Source organism: Oncorhynchus masou, chromosome 21, assembly GCF_036934945.1.
Source record: "Oncorhynchus masou masou isolate Uvic2021 chromosome 21, UVic_Omas_1.1, whole genome shotgun sequence".
In the NCBI taxonomy this organism is placed as follows: domain Eukaryota; kingdom Metazoa; phylum Chordata; class Actinopteri; order Salmoniformes; family Salmonidae; genus Oncorhynchus; species Oncorhynchus masou.
Window position 1 is genome coordinate 55,125,550 of NC_088232.1, and position 19,962 is coordinate 55,145,511.

The 19,962-nt window shown below is 49.8% G+C and overlaps 1 long non-coding RNA gene across 1 annotated transcript; it reads right to left on the minus strand.

Moving 5' to 3' along the window:
* Positions 1 to 16,722: 16,722 nt before the first annotated feature.
* On the minus strand, positions 16,723 to 18,934 carry LOC135508547 (uncharacterized). The gene is made up of 2 exons (XR_010450813.1): positions 17,556 to 18,934; positions 16,723 to 17,512 (listed from the first exon to the last, which is right to left on the minus strand). It is a non-coding gene; the product is annotated as an uncharacterized LOC135508547 (long non-coding RNA).
* Positions 18,935 to 19,962: the final 1,028 nt, after the last annotated feature.

Sequence of the window (19,962 nt, forward strand, 5' to 3'; positions counted from 1 at the left end):
GGCCAACAGTCTGAGAGGATGGGACACCACCCTACTCCACTATTTAAATCTATTTAGCCCCTACCTCTGGCCAACAGCCTGAGAGGATGGGACACCACCCTAGTCCACTATTTAAACCTATCTAGTCCTCCGGCCAACAGCCTGAGAGGATGGGACACCACCCTAGTCCACTATTTAAATCTATTTAGCCCCTACCTCAGGCCAACAGCCTGAGAGGATGGGACACCACCCTACTCCACTATTTAAATCTATTTAGCCCCTACCTCAGGCCAACAGCCTGAGAGGATGGGACACCACCCTACTCCACTATTTAAATCTATTTAGCCCCTACCTCTGGCCAACAGCCTGAGAGGATGGGACACCACCCTAGTCCACTATTTAAACCTATCTAGTCCTCCGGCCAACAGCCTGAGAGGATGGGACACCACCCTAGTCCACTATTTAAATCTATTTAGCCCCTACCTCAGGCCAACAGCCTGAGAGGATGGGACACCACCCTAGTCCACTATTTAAATCTATTTAGCCCCTACCTCAGGCCAACAGTCTGAGAGGATGGGACACCACCCTAGTCCACTATTTAAATCTATTTAGCCCCTACCTCAGGCCAACAGCCTGAGAGGATGGGACACCACCCTAGTCCACTATTTAAATCTATTTAGCCCCTACCTCAGGCCAACAGTCTGAGAGGATGGGACACCACCCTAGTCCACTATTTAAATCTATTTAGCCCCTACCTCAGGCCAACAGCCTGAGAGGATGGGACACCACCCTAGTCCACTATTTAAATCTATTTAGCCCCTACCTCAGGCCAACAGCCTGAGAGGATGGGACACCACCCTAGTCCACTATTTAAATCTATTTAGCCCCTACCTCAGGCCAACAGCCTGAGAGGATGGGACACCACCCTACTCCACTATTTAAATCTATTTAGCCCTACCTCAGGCCAACAGCCTGAGAGGATGGGACACCACCCTAGTCCACTATTTAAATCTATCTGGTCCTCCGGCCAACAGCCTGAGAGGATGGGACACCACCCTAGTCCACTATTTAAACCTATCTGGTCCTCCGGCCAACAGCCTGAGAGGATGGGACACCACCCTAGTCCACTATTTAAACCTATCTGGTCCTCCGGCCAACAGCCTGAGAGGATGGGACACCACCCTAGTCCACTATTTAAACCTATCTGGTCCTCCGGCCAACAGCCTGAGAGGATGGGACACCACCCTAGTCCACTATTTAAACCTATCTGGTCCTCCGGCCAACAGCCTGAGAGGATGGGACACCACCCTAGTCCACTATTTAAATCTATTTAGCCCCTACCTCAGGCCAACAGCCTGAGAGGATGGGACACCACCCTACTCCACTATTTAAACCTATCTAGTCCTCCGGCCAACAGCCTGAGAGGATGGGACACCACCCTAGTCCACTATTTAAATCTATTTAGCCCCTACCTCAGGCCAACAGCCTGAGAGGATGGGACACCACCCTAGTCCACTATTTAAATCTATTTAGCCCCTACCTCAGGCCAACAGCCTGAGAGGATGGGACACCACCCTAGTCCACTATTTAAATCTATTTAGCCCCTACCTCAGGCCAACAGCCTGAGAGGATGGGACACCACCCTAGTCCACTATTTAAATCTATTTAGCCCCTACCTCAGGCCAACAGCCTGAGAGGATGGGACACCACCTAGTCCACTATTTAAATCTATTTAGCCCCTACCTCAGGCCAACAGCCTGAGAGGATGGGACACCACCCTACTCCACTATTTAAATCTATTTAGCCCTACCTCCGGCCAACAGCCTGAGAGGATGGGACACCACCCTAGTCCACTATTTAAATCTATTTAGCCCCTACCTCAGGCCAACAGCCTGAGAGGATGGGACACCACCCTAGTCCACTATTTAAATCTATTTAGCCCCTACCTCAGGCCAACAGTCTGAGAGGATGGGACACCACCCTAGTCCACTATTTAAATCTATTTAGCCCTACCTCAGGCCAACAGCCTGAGAGGATGGGACACCACCCTAGTCCACTATTTAAATCTATTTAGCCCCTACCTCAGGCCAACAGCCTGAGAGGATGGGACACCACCCTAGTCCACTATTTAAATCTATTTAGCCCCTACCTCAGGCCAACAGCCTGAGAGGATGGGACACCACCCTAGTCCACTATTTAAATCTATTTAGCCCCTACCTCAGGCCAACAGCCTGAGAGGATGGGACACCACCCTAGTCCACTATTTAAATCTATTTAGCCCCTACCTCAGGCCAACAGCCTGAGAGGATGGGACACCACCCTAGTCCACTATTTAAACCTATTTAGCCCCTACCTCAGGCCAACAGCCTGAGAGGATGGGACACCACCCTAGTCCACTATTTAAATCTATCTAGTCCTCCGGCCAACAGCCTGAGAGGATGGGACACCACCCTAGTCCACTATTTAAATCTATTTAGCCCCTACCTCAGGCCAACAGCCTGAGAGGATGGGACACCACCCTAGTCCACTATTTAAATCTATTTAGCCCCTACCTCAGGCCAACAGCCTGAGAGGATGGGACACCACCCTAGTCCACTATTTAAATCTATTTAGCCCCTACCTCAGGCCAACAGCCTGAGAGGATGGGACACCACCCTAGTCCACTATTTAAATCTATTTAGCCCCTACCTCAGGCCAACAGCCTGAGAGGATGGGACACCACCCTAGTCCACTATTTAAACCTATCTAGTCCTCCGGCCAACAGCCTGAGAGGATGGGACACCACCCTAGTCCACTATTTAAATCTATTTAGCCCCTACCTCAGGCCAACAGCCTGAGAGGATGGGACACCACCCTACTCCACTATTTAAATCTATTTAGCCCCTACCTCAGGCCAACAGCCTGAGAGGATGGGACACCACCCTACTCCACTATTTAAATCTATTTAGCCCCTACCTCTGGCCAACAGCCTGAGAGGATGGGACACCACCCTAGTCCACTATTTAAACCTATCTAGTCCTCCGGCCAACAGCCTGAGAGGATGGGACACCACCCTAGTCCACTATTTAAATCTATTTAGCCCCTACCTCAGGCCAACAGCCTGAGAGGATGGGACACCACCCTAGTCCACTATTTAAATCTATTTAGCCCCTACCTCAGGCCAACAGTCTGAGAGGATGGGACACCACCCTAGTCCACTATTTAAATCTATTTAGCCCCTACCTCAGGCCAACAGCCTGAGAGGATGGGACACCACCCTAGTCCACTATTTAAATCTATTTAGCCCCTACCTCAGGCCAACAGTCTGAGAGGATGGGACACCACCCTAGTCCACTATTTAAATCTATTTAGCCCCTACCTCAGGCCAACAGCCTGAGAGGATGGGACACCACCCTAGTCCACTATTTAAATCTATTTAGCCCCTACCTCAGGCCAACAGCCTGAGAGGATGGGACACCACCCTAGTCCACTATTTAAATCTATTTAGCCCCTACCTCAGGCCAACAGCCTGAGAGGATGGGACACCACCCTAGTCCACTATTTAAATCTATTTAGCCCCTACCTCAGGCCAACAGCCTGAGAGGATGGGACACCACCCTACTCCACTATTTAAATCTATTTAGCCCCTACCTCAGGCCAACAGCCTGAGAGGATGGGACACCACCCTACTCCACTATTTAAATCTATTTAGCCCTACCTCAGGCCAACAGCCTGAGAGGATGGGACACCACCCTAGTCCACTATTTAAATCTATCTGGTCCTCCGGCCAACAGCCTGAGAGGATGGGACACCACCCTAGTCCACTATTTAAACCTATCTGGTCCTCCGGCCAACAGCCTGAGAGGATGGGACACCACCCTAGTCCACTATTTAAACCTATCTGGTCCTCCGGCCAACAGCCTGAGAGGATGGGACACCACCCTAGTCCACTATTTAAACCTATCTGGTCCTCCGGCCAACAGCCTGAGAGGATGGGACACCACCCTAGTCCACTATTTAAACCTATCTGGTCCTCCGGCCAACAGCCTGAGAGGATGGGACACCACCCTAGTCCACTATTTAAATCTATTTAGCCCCTACCTCAGGCCAACAGCCTGAGAGGATGGGACACCACCCTACTCCACTATTTAAACCTATCTAGTCCTCCGGCCAACAGCCTGAGAGGATGGGACACCACCCTACTCCACTATTTAAATCTATTTAGCCCCTACCTCAGGCCAACAGCCTGAGAGGATGGGACACCACCCTAGTCCACTATTTAAATCTATTTAGCCCCTACCTCAGGCCAACAGCCTGAGAGGATGGGACACCACCCTAGTCCACTATTTAAATCTATTTAGCCCCTACCTCAGGCCAACAGCCTGAGAGGATGGGACACCACCCTAGTCCACTATTTAAATCTATTTAGCCCCTACCTCCGGCCAACAGCCTGAGAGGATGGGACACCACCCTAGTCCACTATTTAAATCTATTTAGCCCCTACCTCAGGCCAACAGCCTGAGAGGATGGGACACCACCCTAGTCCACTATTTAAATCTATTTAGCCCCTACCTCAGGCCAACAGTCTGAGAGGATGGGACACCACCCTAGTCCACTATTTAAATCTATTTAGCCCTACCTCAGGCCAACAGCCTGAGAGGATGGGACACCACCCTAGTCCACTATTTAAATCTATTTAGCCCCTACCTCAGGCCAACAGCCTGAGAGGATGGGACACCACCCTAGTCCACTATTTAAATCTATTTAGCCCCTACCTCAGGCCAACAGCCTGAGAGGATGGGACACCACCCTACTCCACTATTTAAATCTATTTAGCCCCTACCTCAGGCCAACAGCCTGAGAGGATGGGACACCACCCTAGTCCACTATTTAAATCTATTTAGCCCCTACCTCAGGCCAACAGCCTGAGAGGATGGGACACCACCCTAGTCCACTATTTAAATCTATTTAGCCCCTACCTCAGGCCAACAGCCTGAGAGGATGGGACACCACCCTAGTCCACTATTTAAATCTATTTAGCCCCTACCTCAGGCCAACAGCCTGAGAGGATGGGACACCACCCTAGTCCACTATTTAAATCTATTTAGCCCCTACCTCAGGCCAACAGCCTGAGAGGATGGGACACCACCCTACTCCACTATTTAAATCTATTTAGCCCCTACCTCAGGCCAACAGTCTGAAAGGATGGGACACCACCCTAGTCCACTATTTAAATCTATTTAGCCCCTACCTCAGGCCAACAGCCTGAGAGGATGGGACACCACCCTAGTCCACTATTTAAATCTATCTAGTCCTCCGGCCAACAGCCTGAGAGGATGGGACACCACCCTAGTCCACTATTTAAATCTATTTAGCCCCTACCTCAGGCCAACAGCCTGAGAGGATGGGACACCACCCTAGTCCACTATTTAAATCTATTTAGCCCCTACCTCAGGCCAACAGCCTGAGAGGATGGGACACCACCCTAGTCCACTATTTAAATCTATTTAGCCCCTACCTCAGGCCAACAGCCTGAGAGGATGGACACCACCCTAGTCCACTATTTAAATCTATTTAGCCCCTACCTCAGGCCAACAGCCTGAGAGGATGGGACACCACCCTAGTCCACTATTTAAATCTATCTAGTCCTCCGGCCAACAGCCTGAGAGGATGGGACACCACCCTAGTCCACTATTTAAATCTATTTAGCCCCTACCTCAGGCCAACAGCCTGAGAGGATGGGACACCACCCTAGTCCACTATTTAAATCTATCTAGTCCTCCGGCCAACAGCCTGAGAGGATGGGACACCACCCTAGTCCACTATTTAAATCTATTTAGCCCCTACCTCAGGCCAACAGCCTGAGAGGATGGGACACCACCCTAGTCCACTATTTAAATCTATTTAGCCCCTACCTCAGGCCAACAGTCTGAGAGGATGGGACACCACCCTAGTCCACTATTTAAATCTATTTAGTCCTACCTCAGGCCAACAGCCTGAGAGGATGGGACACCACCCTAGTCCACTATTTAAATCTATTTAGCCCCTACCTCAGGCCAACAGCCTGAGAGGATGGGACACCACCCTAGTCCACTATTTAAATCTATTTAGCCCCTACCTCAGGCCAACAGCCTGAGAGGATGGGACACCACCCTACTCCACTATTTAAACCTATTTAGCCCCTACCTCAGGCCAACAGCCTGAGAGAATGGGACACCACCCTACTCCACTATTTAAATCTATTTAGTCCTCCGGCCAACAGTCTGAGAGGATGGGCCACCACCCTACTCCACTATTTAAACCTATCTAGTCCTCCGGCCAACAGCCTGAGAGGATGGGCCACCATCACTTAACATACCCTGTCACTCTTCGGATGTCAAGTCTCACCCAAATACTTCTCTGCATCTGCCACCACCACCTCTATATTCTGAGGCTTCCGTTCCATCCCTGCAGTACAGTTGATAACCGTTACTATGAATGCTAAAAATCCCAATCTTATAGAAACTTACATCACTTTTTGTCCTATCCCTCTGCACTGGGTTCTCTCTACTGCTCTCACCACTCCTCCCCTTCAACCCATCTTCCTCGACTTTCTTCACTGGCTCAGCATAGGACAACTTCTGCACTACCCTGCCTCTCTCCCACCGGACATTTGTTGTGGAAATTTCCTCTATTTACCAAATCATGAGATCAAACCACACACAAGTCAGAGTTAGTTATCACAAAGTCCATCTTTAATTATATGAGCTCTATCACAACCCTGTGACTCTCAGATCGATTCAGTGTCTATCAATGAATTCTCTGAGAGTCCCTTACACATTTCAACTGAGATCCTTTATAGCAAAGACACACATAGTGAGACAGCATAGGCATAATTTATCGTTCAGCTTTGTCTCTTAAACTATGTTCTTTTCTCAAACTCAGAACCATAAACAAATCCTCCATATCAACAGCCAATTGTCAAATCCATCCTATCTTGACAAGATCACAGAGACACACTGACTGGCACACAGACATTGTGGAGCCAAGAGATACACGCTTGACCTCTCCCCTCTCTCCGGCCCAAGCAACTTAGTCTTGACATAGAACAGATACTGCAACCCCGCCACAGTATTATACAAAAATAACATTCTGATGAGAAGTAACTTACAAACATATGATGAATATAAAACATCTTACCGATGTTACCAACCAATTCTGATTATTCCACAACACAGTTCTGATCTCCAGCTCAACAATCAACACATACCACTACTTTCCCCAATACTACACATTTCTTTGTCTCATGCCCTTCTGCACATTTCTCACATCTAGGAACCTCCCTTCTACACACTGCTGCCACAAGCCCATAAGCTTGACAACTTAATGTATTCGGCACAGAAGCTCGTACAGGATAACTGATATAGCCTTACATCACTTTGTCGGGCAAAAAGAACAGACAATGACTCTTTTCTGTTTCACCACTGTCGCCACCCTGTCTGACCAAAACGATGAGCATCACAAACACCTGGAATCTTCCCCTTCAGTTGGTCAGCTTTCACATTTACCTCTACCCCAGTAATCAGTCCTATCAATGGCGCCAATTTCTTGAGAGAAAAACAATTCACATCTCGTCCCCATTAGTTTAACACGGAGCGCCTGCTTCCTCTGACCTGCAGAAACAGAAACAATTATCACCAGACCACCTCACGATTCCACAGCACCCAACTCTGAAACCACAAATGGATCAGCCAAAAGGCAAGAGTCCACTTTTTCCAAAAACTTCACTGTCACAGATTCACCTCGGTGCCTGAGGCTCCGAGAACTTCACCACCTCCAAATACTTCACCCTCCTTCACTTCCGTTTCTCCTCCTGTCTTCAGCTCCCTCTGCTTACACTTTCTACCATTCTTCTTTAACAAATCATCTCCCTTTTTTCTGACAATTGTAACAGACTCAAGCTCACCCTCTTCCTCCCTCTTCCTCTCTCAGATATCCTCTCCTTTTCCGCTCCATATTCCATATGATAACGCTACACTTTGTTTGACATACAGCTTAAGCTACAGGACTGTTTTGCTACAGACTGGAATATGTTCCGGGATTCTTCCTATGGCACTGAGGACAGTGGGTTAACTGCCTACTTCAGGGGCAGAACAACAGATTTTTTTTACCTTGTCAGCTCGGGGATTTGATCTTGCAACCTTTCGGTTACTAGTCCAACGCTCTAACCACTAGGGTACGCTGCCGCCCTAAAAGGCTGAGCTTTGAAAGGCTGGTCATGGCTCACATCAACACCATTATCCCAGAAACCCTAGACCCACTCCAATTCGCATACCGCCCCAACAGATGATGCAATCTCTATTGCACTCCACACTGCCCTTTCACACCTGGAAAAAAAGAACACCTGTGTGAGAATGCTGTTCATTGACTACAGCTCAGCGTTCAACACCATAGTGCCCTCAAAGCTCATCACTAAGCTAAGGACCCTGGGACTAAACACCTCCCTCTGCAACTGAATCCTGGACTTCCTGACGGTCCGCTCCCAGGTGGTAAGGGTAGGTAACAACACATCTGCCACGCTGATCCTAAACAAGGGGGCCCCTCAGAGGTGCGTGCTCAGTCCCCTCCTGTACTCCCTGTTCTATCATGACTGCACGGCCAGGCACACCTTCAACACCTTCATTAAGTTTTCAAATGACAACAGTGGTAGGCTTGATCATAGACAGCGACAAGACAGCCTATAGGGAGGAGGTCAGAGACCTGACCGTGTGGTGCAACGACAACAACCTCTCCCTCAACGTGATCAAGACAAAGGAGATGATTGTGGACAACAGAGGAAACGCCCCCATTCTCATCGACGGGACTGTAGTGGAGCAGGTTGAGAGCTTCAAGTTCCTTGGCGTCCACATCACCAACAAACTAACATGGTCCAAGCACACCAAGACAGTCGTGAAGAGGGCACGACAAAACCTATTCCCCCTCAGGAGACTGAAAAGATTTGGCTTGGGTCCTCGGATCCTCAAAAGGTTCTACAGCTGCACCATCGAGAGCATCCTGATGGGTTGCGTCAGTGCCTGGTATGGCAACTGCTCAGCATCCAACCGCAAGGCACTTCAGATGGTAATGCGTACGGCCCAGTACATCACCGGGACCGCTTCCTGCCATCCAGGACCTCTATACCAGGTGGTGTCAGAGGAAGGCCCTATAGAGGGTGGTACGTACGGCCCAGTACATCACCGGGACCGCTTCCTAACATCCAGGACCTCTATACCAGGTGGTGTCAGAGGAAGGCCCTATAGAGGGTGGTACGTACGGCCCAGTACATCACCGGGAACGCTTCCTAACATCCAGGACCTCTATACCAGGTGGTGTCAGAGGAAGGCCCTATAGAGGGTGGTACGTACGGCCCAGTACATCACCGGGACCGCTTCCTAACATCCAGGACCTCTCTACCAGGTGGTGTCAGAGGAAGGCCCTATAGAGGGTGGTACGTACGGCCCAGTACATCACCGGGACCGCTTCCTAACATCCAGGACCTCTATACCAGGTGGTGTCAGAGGAAGGCCCTATAGAGGGTGGTACGTACGGCCCAGTACATCACCGGGACCGCTTCCTGCCATCCAGGACCTCTATACCAGGTGGTGTCAGAGGAAGGCCCTATAGAGGGTGGTACGTACGGCCCAGTACATCACCGGGACCGCTTCCTAACATCCAGGACCTCTACACCAGGTGGTGTCAGAGGAAGGCCCTATAGAGGGTGGTACGTACGGCCCAGTACATCACCGGGACCGCTTCCTAACATCCAGGACCTCTCTACCAGGTGGTGTCAGAGGAAGGCCCTATAGAGGGTGGTACGTACGGCCCAGTACATCACCGGGACCGCTTCCTAACATCCAGGACCTCTACCAGGTGGTGTCAGAGGAAGGCCCTATAGAGGGTGGTACGTACGGCCCAGTACATCACCGGGACCGCTTCCTAACATCCAGGACCTCTACACCAGGTGGTGTCAGAGGAAGGCCCTATAGAGGGTGGTACGTACGGCCCAGTACATCACCGGGACCGCTTCCTAACATCCAGGACCTCTCTACCAGGTGGTGTCAGAGGAAGGCCCTATAGAGGGTGGTACGTACGGCCCAGTACATCACCGGGACCGCTTCCTGCCATCCAGGACCTCTACACCAGGTGGTGTCAGAGGAGGCCCTATAGAGGGTGGTACGTACGGCCCAGTACATCACCGGGACCGCTTCCTAACATCCAGGACCTCTACACCAGGTGGTGTCAGAGGAAGGCCCTATAGAGGGTGGTACGTACGGCCCAGTACATCACCGGGACCGCTTCCTAACATCCAGGACCTCTATACCAGGTGGTGTCAGAGGAAGGCCCTATAGAGGGTGGTACGTACGGCCCAGTACATCACCGGGACCGCTTCCTGCCATCCAGGACCTCTATACCAGGTGGTGTCAGAGGAAGGCCCTATAGAGGGTGGTACGTACGGCCCAGTACATCACCGGGACCGCTTCCTAACATCCAGGACCTCTCTACCAGGTGGTGTCAGAGGAAGGCCCTATAGAGGGTGGTACGTACGGCCCAGTACATCACCGGGACCGCTTCCTAACATCCAGGACCTCTATACCAGGTGGTGTCAGAGGAAGGCCCTATAGAGGGTGGTACGTACGGCCCAGTACATCACCGGGACCGCTTCCTAACATCCAGGACCTCTACACCAGGTGGTGTCAGAGGAAGGCCCTATAGAGGGTGGTACGTACGGCCCAGTACATCACCGGGACCGCTTCCTGCCATCCAGGACCTCTATACCAGGTGGTGTCAGAGGAAGGCCCTATAGAGGGTGGTACGTACGGCCCAGTACATCACCGGGACCGCTTCCTAACATCCAGGACCTCTACACCAGGTGGTGTCAGAGGAAGGCCCTATAGAGGGTGGTACGTACGGCCCAGTACATCACCGGGACCGCTTCCTAACATCCAGGACCTCTATACCAGGTGGTGTCAGAGGAAGGCCCTATAGAGGGTGGTACGTACGGCCCAGTACATCACCGGGACCGCTTCCTAACATCCAGGACCTCTATACCAGGCGGTGTCAGAGGAAGGCCCTATAGAGGGTGGTACGTACGGCCCAGTACATCACCGGGACCGCTTCCTAACATCCAGGACCTCTATACCAGGTGGTGTCAGAGGAAGGCCCTATAGAGGGTGGTACGTACGGCCCAGTACATCACCGGGACCGCTTCCTGCCATCCAGGACCTCTATACCAGGTGGTGTCAGAGGAAGGCCCTATAGAGGGTGGTACGTACGGCCCAGTACATCACCGGGACCGCTTCCTAACATCCAGGACCTCTACACCAGGTGGTGTCAGAGGAAGGCCCTATAGAGGGTGGTACGTACGGCCCAGTACATCACCGGGACCGCTTCCTAACATCCAGGACCTCTATACCAGGTGGTGTCAGAGGAAGGCCCTATAGAGGGTGGTACGTACGGCCCAGTACATCACCGGGACCGCTTCCTAACATCCAGGACCTCTATACCAGGCGGTGTCAGAGGAAGGCCCTATAGAGGGTGGTACGTACGGCCCAGTACATCACCGGGACCGCTTCCTAACATCCAGGACCTCTATACCAGGTGGTGTCAGAGGAAGGCCCTATAGAGGGTGGTACGTACGGCCCAGTACATCACCGGGACCGCTTCCTAACATCCAGGACCTCTCTACCAGGTGGTGTCAGAGGAAGGCCCTATAGAGGGTGGTACGTACGGCCCAGTACATCACCGGGACCGCTTCCTAACATCCAGGACCTCTACACCAGGTGGTGTCAGAGGAAGGCCCTATAGAGGGTGGTACGTACGGCCCAGTACATCACCGGGACCGCTTCCTAACATCCAGGACCTCTACCAGGTGGTGTCAGAGGAAGGCCCTATAGAGGGTGGTACGTACGGCCCAGTACATCACCGGGAACGCTTCCTGCCATCCAGGACCTCTACACCAGGTGGTGTCAGAGGAGGCCCTATAGAGGGTGGTACGTACGGCCCAGTACATCACCGGGACCGCTTCCTAACATCCAGGACCTCTACACCAGGTGGTGTCAGAGGAAGGCCCTATAGAGGGTGGTACGTACGGCCCAGTACATCACCGGGACCGCTTCCTAACATCCAGGACCTCTCTACCAGGTGGTGTCAGAGGAAGGCCCTATAGAGGGTGGGTACGTACGGCCCAGTACATCACCGGGACCGCTTCCTAACATCCAGGACCTCTATACCAGGCGGTGTCAGAGGAAGGCCCTATAGAGGGTGGTACGTACGGCCCAGTACATCACCGGGACCGCTTCCTAACATCCAGGACCTCTCTACCAGGTGGTGTCAGAGGAAGGCCCTATAGAGGGTGGTACGTACGGCCCAGTACATCACCGGGACCGCTTCCTAACATCCAGGACCTCTACACCAGGTGGTGTCAGAGGAAGGCCCTATAGAGGGTGGTACGTACGGCCCAGTACATCACCGGGACCGCTTCCTAACATCCAGGACCTCTCTACCCAGGTGGTGTCAGAGGAAGGCCCTATAGAGGGTGGTACGTACGGCCCAGTACATCACCGGGACCGCTTCCTAACATCCAGGACCTCTACACCAGGTGGTGTCAGAGGAAGGCCCTATAGAGGGTGGTACGTACGGCCCAGTACATCACCGGACCGCTTCCTAACATCCAGGACCTCTACACCAGGTGGTGTCAGAGGAAGGCCCTATAGAGGGTGGTACGTACGGCCCAGTACATCACCGGGACCGCTTCCTAACATCCAGGACCTCTATACCAGGTGGTGTCAGAGGAAGGCCCTATAGAGGGTGGTACGTACGGCCCAGTACATCACCGGGACCGCTTCCTAACATCCAGGACCTCTATACCAGGTGGTGTCAGAGGAAGGCCCTATAGAGGGTGGTACGTACGGCCCAGTACATCACCGGGACCGCTTCCTAACATCCAGGACCTCTCTACCAGGTGGTGTCAGAGGAAGGCCCTATAGAGGGTGGTACGTACGGCCCAGTACATCACCGGGACCGCTTCCTAACATCCAGGACCTCTCTACCAGGTGGTGTCAGAGGAAGGCCCTATAGAGGGTGGTACGTACGGCCCAGTACATCACCGGGACCGCTTCCTAACATCCAGGACCTCTACACCAGGTGGTGTCAGCGGAAGGCCCTATAGAGGGTGGTACGTACGGCCCAGTACATCACCGGGACCGCTTCCTAACATCCAGGACCTCTATACCAGGTGGTGTCAGAGGAAGGCCCTATAGAGGGTGGTTGTACGGCCCAGTACATCACCGGGACCGCTTCCTAACATCCAGGACCTCTCTACCAGGTGGTGTCAGAGGAAGGCCCTATAGAGGGTGGTACGTACGGCCCAGTACATCACCGGGACCGCTTCCTAACATCCAGGACCTCTACACCAGGTGGTGTCAGAGGAAGGCCCTATAGAGGGTGGTACGTGCGGCCCAGTACATCACCGGGACCGCTTCCTAACATCCAGGACCTCTCTACCAGGTGGTGTCAGAGGAAGGCCCTATAGAGGGTGGTACGTTGGCCCAGTACATCACCGGGACCGTTATTTAACATCCAGGACCTCTATACCAGGCGGTGTCAGAGGAAGGCCCTATAGAGGGTGGTACGTATTTGCCCAGTACATCACCGGGACCGCTTCCTAACATCCAGGACCTCTATACCAGGCGGTGTCAGAGGAAGGCCCTATAGAGGGTGGTACGTACGGCCCAGTACATCACCGGGAACGCTTCCTGCCATCCAGGACCTCTATACCAGGTGGTGTCAGAGGAAGGCCCTATAGAGGGTGGTACGTACGGCCCAGTACATCACCGGGACCGCTTCCTAACATCCAGGACCTCTCTACCAGGTGGTGTCAGAGGAAGGCCCTATAGAGGGTGGTACGTACGGCCCAGTACATCACCGGGACCGCTTCCTAACATCCAGGACCTCTACACCCGGTGGTGTCAGAGGAAGGCCCTATAGAGGGTGGTACGTACGGCCCAGTACATCACCGGGACCGCTTCCTGCCATCCAGGACCTCTACACCAGGTGGTGTCAGGGGAAGGCCCTATAGAGGGTGGTACGTACGGCCCAGTACATCACCGGGACCGTTCCTAACATCCAGGACCTCTATACCAGGTGGTGTCAGAGGAAGGCCCTATAGAGGGTGGTACGTGGCCCAGTACATCACCGGGACCGCTTCCTAACATCCAGGACCTCTCTACCAGGTGGTGTCAGAGGAAGGCCCTATAGAGGGTGGTACGTACGGCCCAGTACATCACTGGGGCTAAGCTTCCTGCCATCCAGGACCTCTACACCAGGTGGTGTCAGAGGAAGGCCCTAAAAATGTTCAAAGACCCCAGCCACCCCAGTCATAGACTGTTCTCTCTACTACTGCACAGCTAGCGGTACCGGAGTGCTAAGTCTAGGTCCAAGAAGCTTCTAATCAGCTTCTACCCCCAAACCATAAGACTCCTGAACATCTAATCAAATGGCTACAATTTGCATTGCCACCCCCCCCCCCCCTGCTGCTACTCTCTGTTATTATCTATGCATAGTCACTTTAATAACTCTTCCTACATGTACATATTACCTCAACCGGTACCCCCTGTATATAGTGTCACTATTGTTATTTTATTGCTGCTCTTTAAATATTTGTAACTTTTATTTCTTACTTTTTGCATTGTTGGTTAAGGGCTTTTAAGTAAGCATTTCACTGTAAGGTCTACCTGTTGTATTCGACGTGACAAGATTTGACATCTGGTTCTTGCCTTCTCAAGGGACGCCATTTACCCGGCTGTCACAATCAGCACGAACGCCTCAGGATGTAGTGCTCAACAGTGCATCCCACTTCAACCATTATCAAAGCTTGAGGAGTTGGTTATTTGAATCAGAAGTTGGTTATTTGAATCAGGAGTTGGTTATTTGAATCAGAAGTTGGTTATTTGAATCAGAAGTTGGTTATTTGAATCAGGAGTTGGTTATTTGAATCAGGAGTAGGTTATTTGAATCAGGAGTTGGTTATTTGAATCAGAAGTTGGTTATTTGAATCAGAAGTTGGTTATTTGAATCAGAAGTTGGTTATTTGAATCAGAAGTTGGTTATTTGAATCAGGAGTTGGTTATTTGAATCAGGAGTTGGTTATTTGAATCAGGAGTTGGTTATTTGAATCAGGAGTTGGTTATTTGAATCAGAAGTTGGTTATTTGAATCAGAAGTTGGTTATTTGAATCAGCTGAAGGAAGGGTGACTTGATATACAATTAGTATAGTTCACCTTCTGTATTCCGAAACGATAATCTCTATAGTTGACAGATGAAAAATGATCTATTTTACCAATGTTTTGATGTGTCAGTCCGTTTTCGCAACAAGAGGATGAGAGGAGGATAAGAGGATAATTATACCTAATTTCGATTAAGACAATGAGAGTGCTAGGAAGGATGTTGTCGGTATAACTATTTGTTTTTTTAAATGTACAGTGACAGAATTCAGAACATGGGCCGTTTTTACAGTATTCTCCCTGTACACCAAGTCAGAACCGTAGGATAAATAACGGGGCATATGAGCAGACAATGAAAGCTCTTACAATATTTTGTTCATTACATTTCTCTAAAACAGGCTATAGGCTACATGTGCACCACCAAGTCACCACCACCAACTAGGTGAAATTAAGAGGTGAAAAGGGACTAAAATGATTAGTGTGAGGCACATGGGCTACTAACAGCTTACCACACAACGTACACTTGGTATTAGTTTCTTAGCTACAGTATATATATCTCCCTGGCTTATTACATCATTTATGCAGCAGCACACAAGACATATTGTGGACTCACCTTGTTGTGCTGTGCTCACTTCCTTCCAAAACACTCATTGTTGAATTTGCAATTTCCAATTGTTGTGTACTGTCTATGTCCAATGAGCACCGATACGTCTATAATTTATCTTCATTACTTCTCTTCATATGACAAGGATTGAAAAGGATTTGCCAGTAGAGTGTAGATTTTGAAAATATGTTGACATTTTCATCTGTGGCCAATGACCTTGAGCCTTCTTGGATGGGATTTTATGTAACTATGGTAGCACCCAAAAGGCTACAATTTTCTAAGTCTACCCAGACTTCCCAGTGAAGTAGTGTCCCCATGAGTGACAGAACACTGAGCCAATCATGGCGCAACGCTCCCTATTTTCCACTGGATGCCCCACCTCCACAGAAAGCACTGAGCTAAGCTGAAACACCTACATTTTGGAGCTGCATTACTCAAGAAAACAAAAAAAGAGACCATGTTTGTATGTGGCTTAATTAACTTGATGTTTGCAAACTGATGTGACATGTATTAATGCCAAAATAACATGCAAAACAGGCAAGCACCCCCCCAAAAAAACAATTCCCACTTGCTCTGAATGACAGGTCGCCACTGCTTGTGAGGCTGCCTCTCATCTGACTCACCGTCCCCCCCATCTCCCAACCCTCCCTCCCTCCGCTGAGAAAAGGGGACAGTCTTCCAGCTGATGGCCAGTCTGAGGGGAGGGGGGGAGCAGCGGTGAGGCTGACTCTCCATTCCCCCCCCATCTCCCAACCCTCCCTCCCTCCGATGAGAAAGGGGACCGTCTTCCAGCTGATGGCGAAACTCAAGTCACACTGTATTATTTCTGCCTCATGCATCAATTCATGTTGTTACTCCTATAACCAGAGAAGTTGAAATATTCCTCGATATTAAAAAAGACAGGCAGCAAATAACACAAGCTTATCGAAACAAGCATTTTATGGCTCATAAAATTGTTGAACAAAGTGTTGACAAAGTGCTGAAAAACAACTTCATTCAAAATGTATTTAACAATAGCTCTTTGCTGTATGTATTGAGTCTCTCTCTAATCAAATATAAAAAAATAAAAATCAACTTTGCTGTGTGTTCGAGGCTTCTTTCTATTGGTGCGAGGAAACTGCTGTCACAGTGATCTGACCTCTGATTTGCTCTCTGGGTAGGCGGAGCTCTACCTTCAGACACATGAAATGGTTCAACACGGAAACACTTTACCTTCTGCTAAATCAGCTACCGGCAACAACAAAACGAAATAGGAAGGAAAGGCTTTATCATTTATTTATTTTATACAGAAATACACAATATGTATGTGGACAAAAGTATGTGGACACCCCTTCCGTGGATCTGGATAATCCATCCATTTCAGCCACACCCGTTGCTGACATGTGTATAACATTGAGCACAGTCAAGCAATCTCCATAGACAAACAATGGCAGGAGAATGGCCTGTACTGACTTTCAACATGGCACCATCATACTGTACGATGCCACCTTCCAACAAGTCAGTTCATCAAATGTCTGCCCTGCTAGAGCTGTCCAGTCCACTGTACGTGCTATTATTGTGAAGTGGAAATGTCTAGGAGAAACAACGGTTCAGAAACAAAATGGTAGGCCACACAAGCTCACAGAACAGAGACCGCAGAGTGCTGAAGTGTGTAGCGTGTAAAAAATAACCTGTCCTCGGTTGCAACACTCACTACCGAGTTCCAAACCGCCTCTGTCCTCGGTTACAACACTCACTACCGAGTTCCAAACCGCCTCTGTCCTCGGTTGCAACACTCACTACGGAGTTCCAAACCGCCTCTGCCCTCGGTTACAACCCTCACTACCGAGTTCCAAACCGCATCTGTCCTCGGTTACAACACTCACTACCGAGTTCCAAACCGCCTCTGTCCTTGGTTACAACCCTCACTACCGAGTTCCAAACCGCCTCTGGAAGCAACATCAGCATAAGAACTGTTCATCGGGAAGCTTCATGAAATGGGTTTCCATGGCCGAGCAGCCGCACACAAGCCTAAGATCACCATGCTCAATGCCAAACATCGGCTGGAGTGGTGTAAAGCTCGCCGCCATTGGACTCTGGAGCAGTGGAAACTTGTTCTCTGGAGTGAAGAATCAATCACGCTTCACCATCTGGCAGTCCGACGGACGAATCTGGGTTTGGCGGATGCCAGAACACTACCTGCATAGTGCCAACTGTAAAGTTTGGTGGAGGAGGAATAATGGTCTGCGGCTGTTTTTCATGGTTTGGCCCCTTAGTTCCATGGAAGGGAAACCTTAACGCTGCAGCATACAATGACATTCAGCACACTGTAGAAGTCAGGTGTGTGTGTGTTGACATTTTGTGCTTCTAACTTTGTGGCAACAGCTTGGGGAAGGCCCTTTCCTGTTTCAGCATGCCAATGCCCCCGAGCACAAAGCGAGGCCCATACAGAAATGGTTTGTCGAGATCTGTATGGAAGAACTTGACGGGCCTGCACAGAGCCCTGACCTCAACCCCATCGAATACCTTGGGGATGAATTGGAACGCCGATTGCATGCCAGGCCTAAATCGCCCAACATCAGCACCAGACATCACTAATGTTCTTGTGGCTGAATGGAAGCAATGTTCCAACATCTAGTAGAAAGCCATCCCAGAAGACTGGAGGCTGTTATAGCAGCAAAGAGGGGACCAACTCCATATTAAAGCCCATGATTTTATAATGATGTTGTTCAACAAGCAGGTGTTCACATACTTTTGGCCATAAAGTATATTTGGTGATTGACAAGCAAGGCTTGGAGGACAGGTTGGTGATCACTGTACCTTCTGTTATGCTTTGATGTTTTCTTTCTTGGCCATGTGACATGAAATGATCTGTAGAAGACAGGAGTGTGTGCGCTGACATCCACACTGAGGACGGCCTGAGAACACAAATTTTTGCGTCTTTGTGTTTTATTTATGCACTATGATTTTTAGTAAAGACCAAAGAGCGCAGCCTCTTACCATTCATTATAATACACATTTCCTGTTGCTGCACAATTATTTTCCTGTTGTAACAAACTGGTTCAAATTCCTACCAGTATACAGTAGGAAGGTTCAGTGTGGCTCAGTTGGTAGAGCGTTGTGGGGTCGATTCCCATATGAAAATGTACGCACTCACTGCTATATCAGTGGACTCTGCTATAGTGGCTCTGGATCAGAGAGTCTGTTGAATGACTCACTATCAGAGAGTGTAAATGACTCACTACTGTAGTGGCTCTGGATCAGAGAGTCTGCTATCAATGAAATGACTCACTACTGTAGTGGTTCTGGATCAGAGAGTGACTCACTACTGATCAGAGACTCTGGATCTAAATGACTCACTACTGTAATGGCTCTGGATCAGAGCTGTCTGCTAAATGACTCACTACTGTATTGGCTCTGGATCAGAGAGTCTGCTAAATGACTCACTACTGTAGTGGTTCTGGATCAGAGAGTCTACTAAATGACTCACTACTGTAGTGACTCTACTAAATGGCTCACTACTGTAGTGGCTCTGGATCAGAGAGTCTGTAGTGGCTAAATGACTCACTACTGTAGTGGTTCTGGATCAGAGAGTCTACTAAATGACTCACTAAATGACTCACTACTGTAGTGGCTCTACTCAGAGTCTACTAAATGACTCACTACTGTAGTGGCTCTGGATCAGAGAGTCTACTAAATGACTCACTACTGTAGTGGTTCTGGACTCTACTAAATGGCTCACTACTGTAGTGGCTCTGGATCAGAGAGTCTGCTAAATGACTCACTACTGTAGTGGCTCTGGATCAGAGAGTCTGCTAAATGACTCACTACTGTAGTGGCTCTGGATCAGATCAAATGAGAGTCTACTAAATGACTCACTACTGTAGTGACTCTACTAAATGGCTCACTACTCTCTGGATCAGAGAGACTCACTACTGTAATCAGAGAGTGACTCACTACTGTAGTGGCTCTACTCAGAGAGTCTACTAAATGGCTCACTACTGTAGTGGCTCTGGATCAGAGAGTCTACTAAATGACTCAAATGACTCACTACTGACTCACTACTGTAGTGGCTCTGGATCAGAGAGTCTACTAAATGACTCACTACTGTAGTGGCTCTGGATCAGAGAGTCTACTAAATGACTCACTACTGTAGTGGCTCTGGATCAGTCTACTAAATGA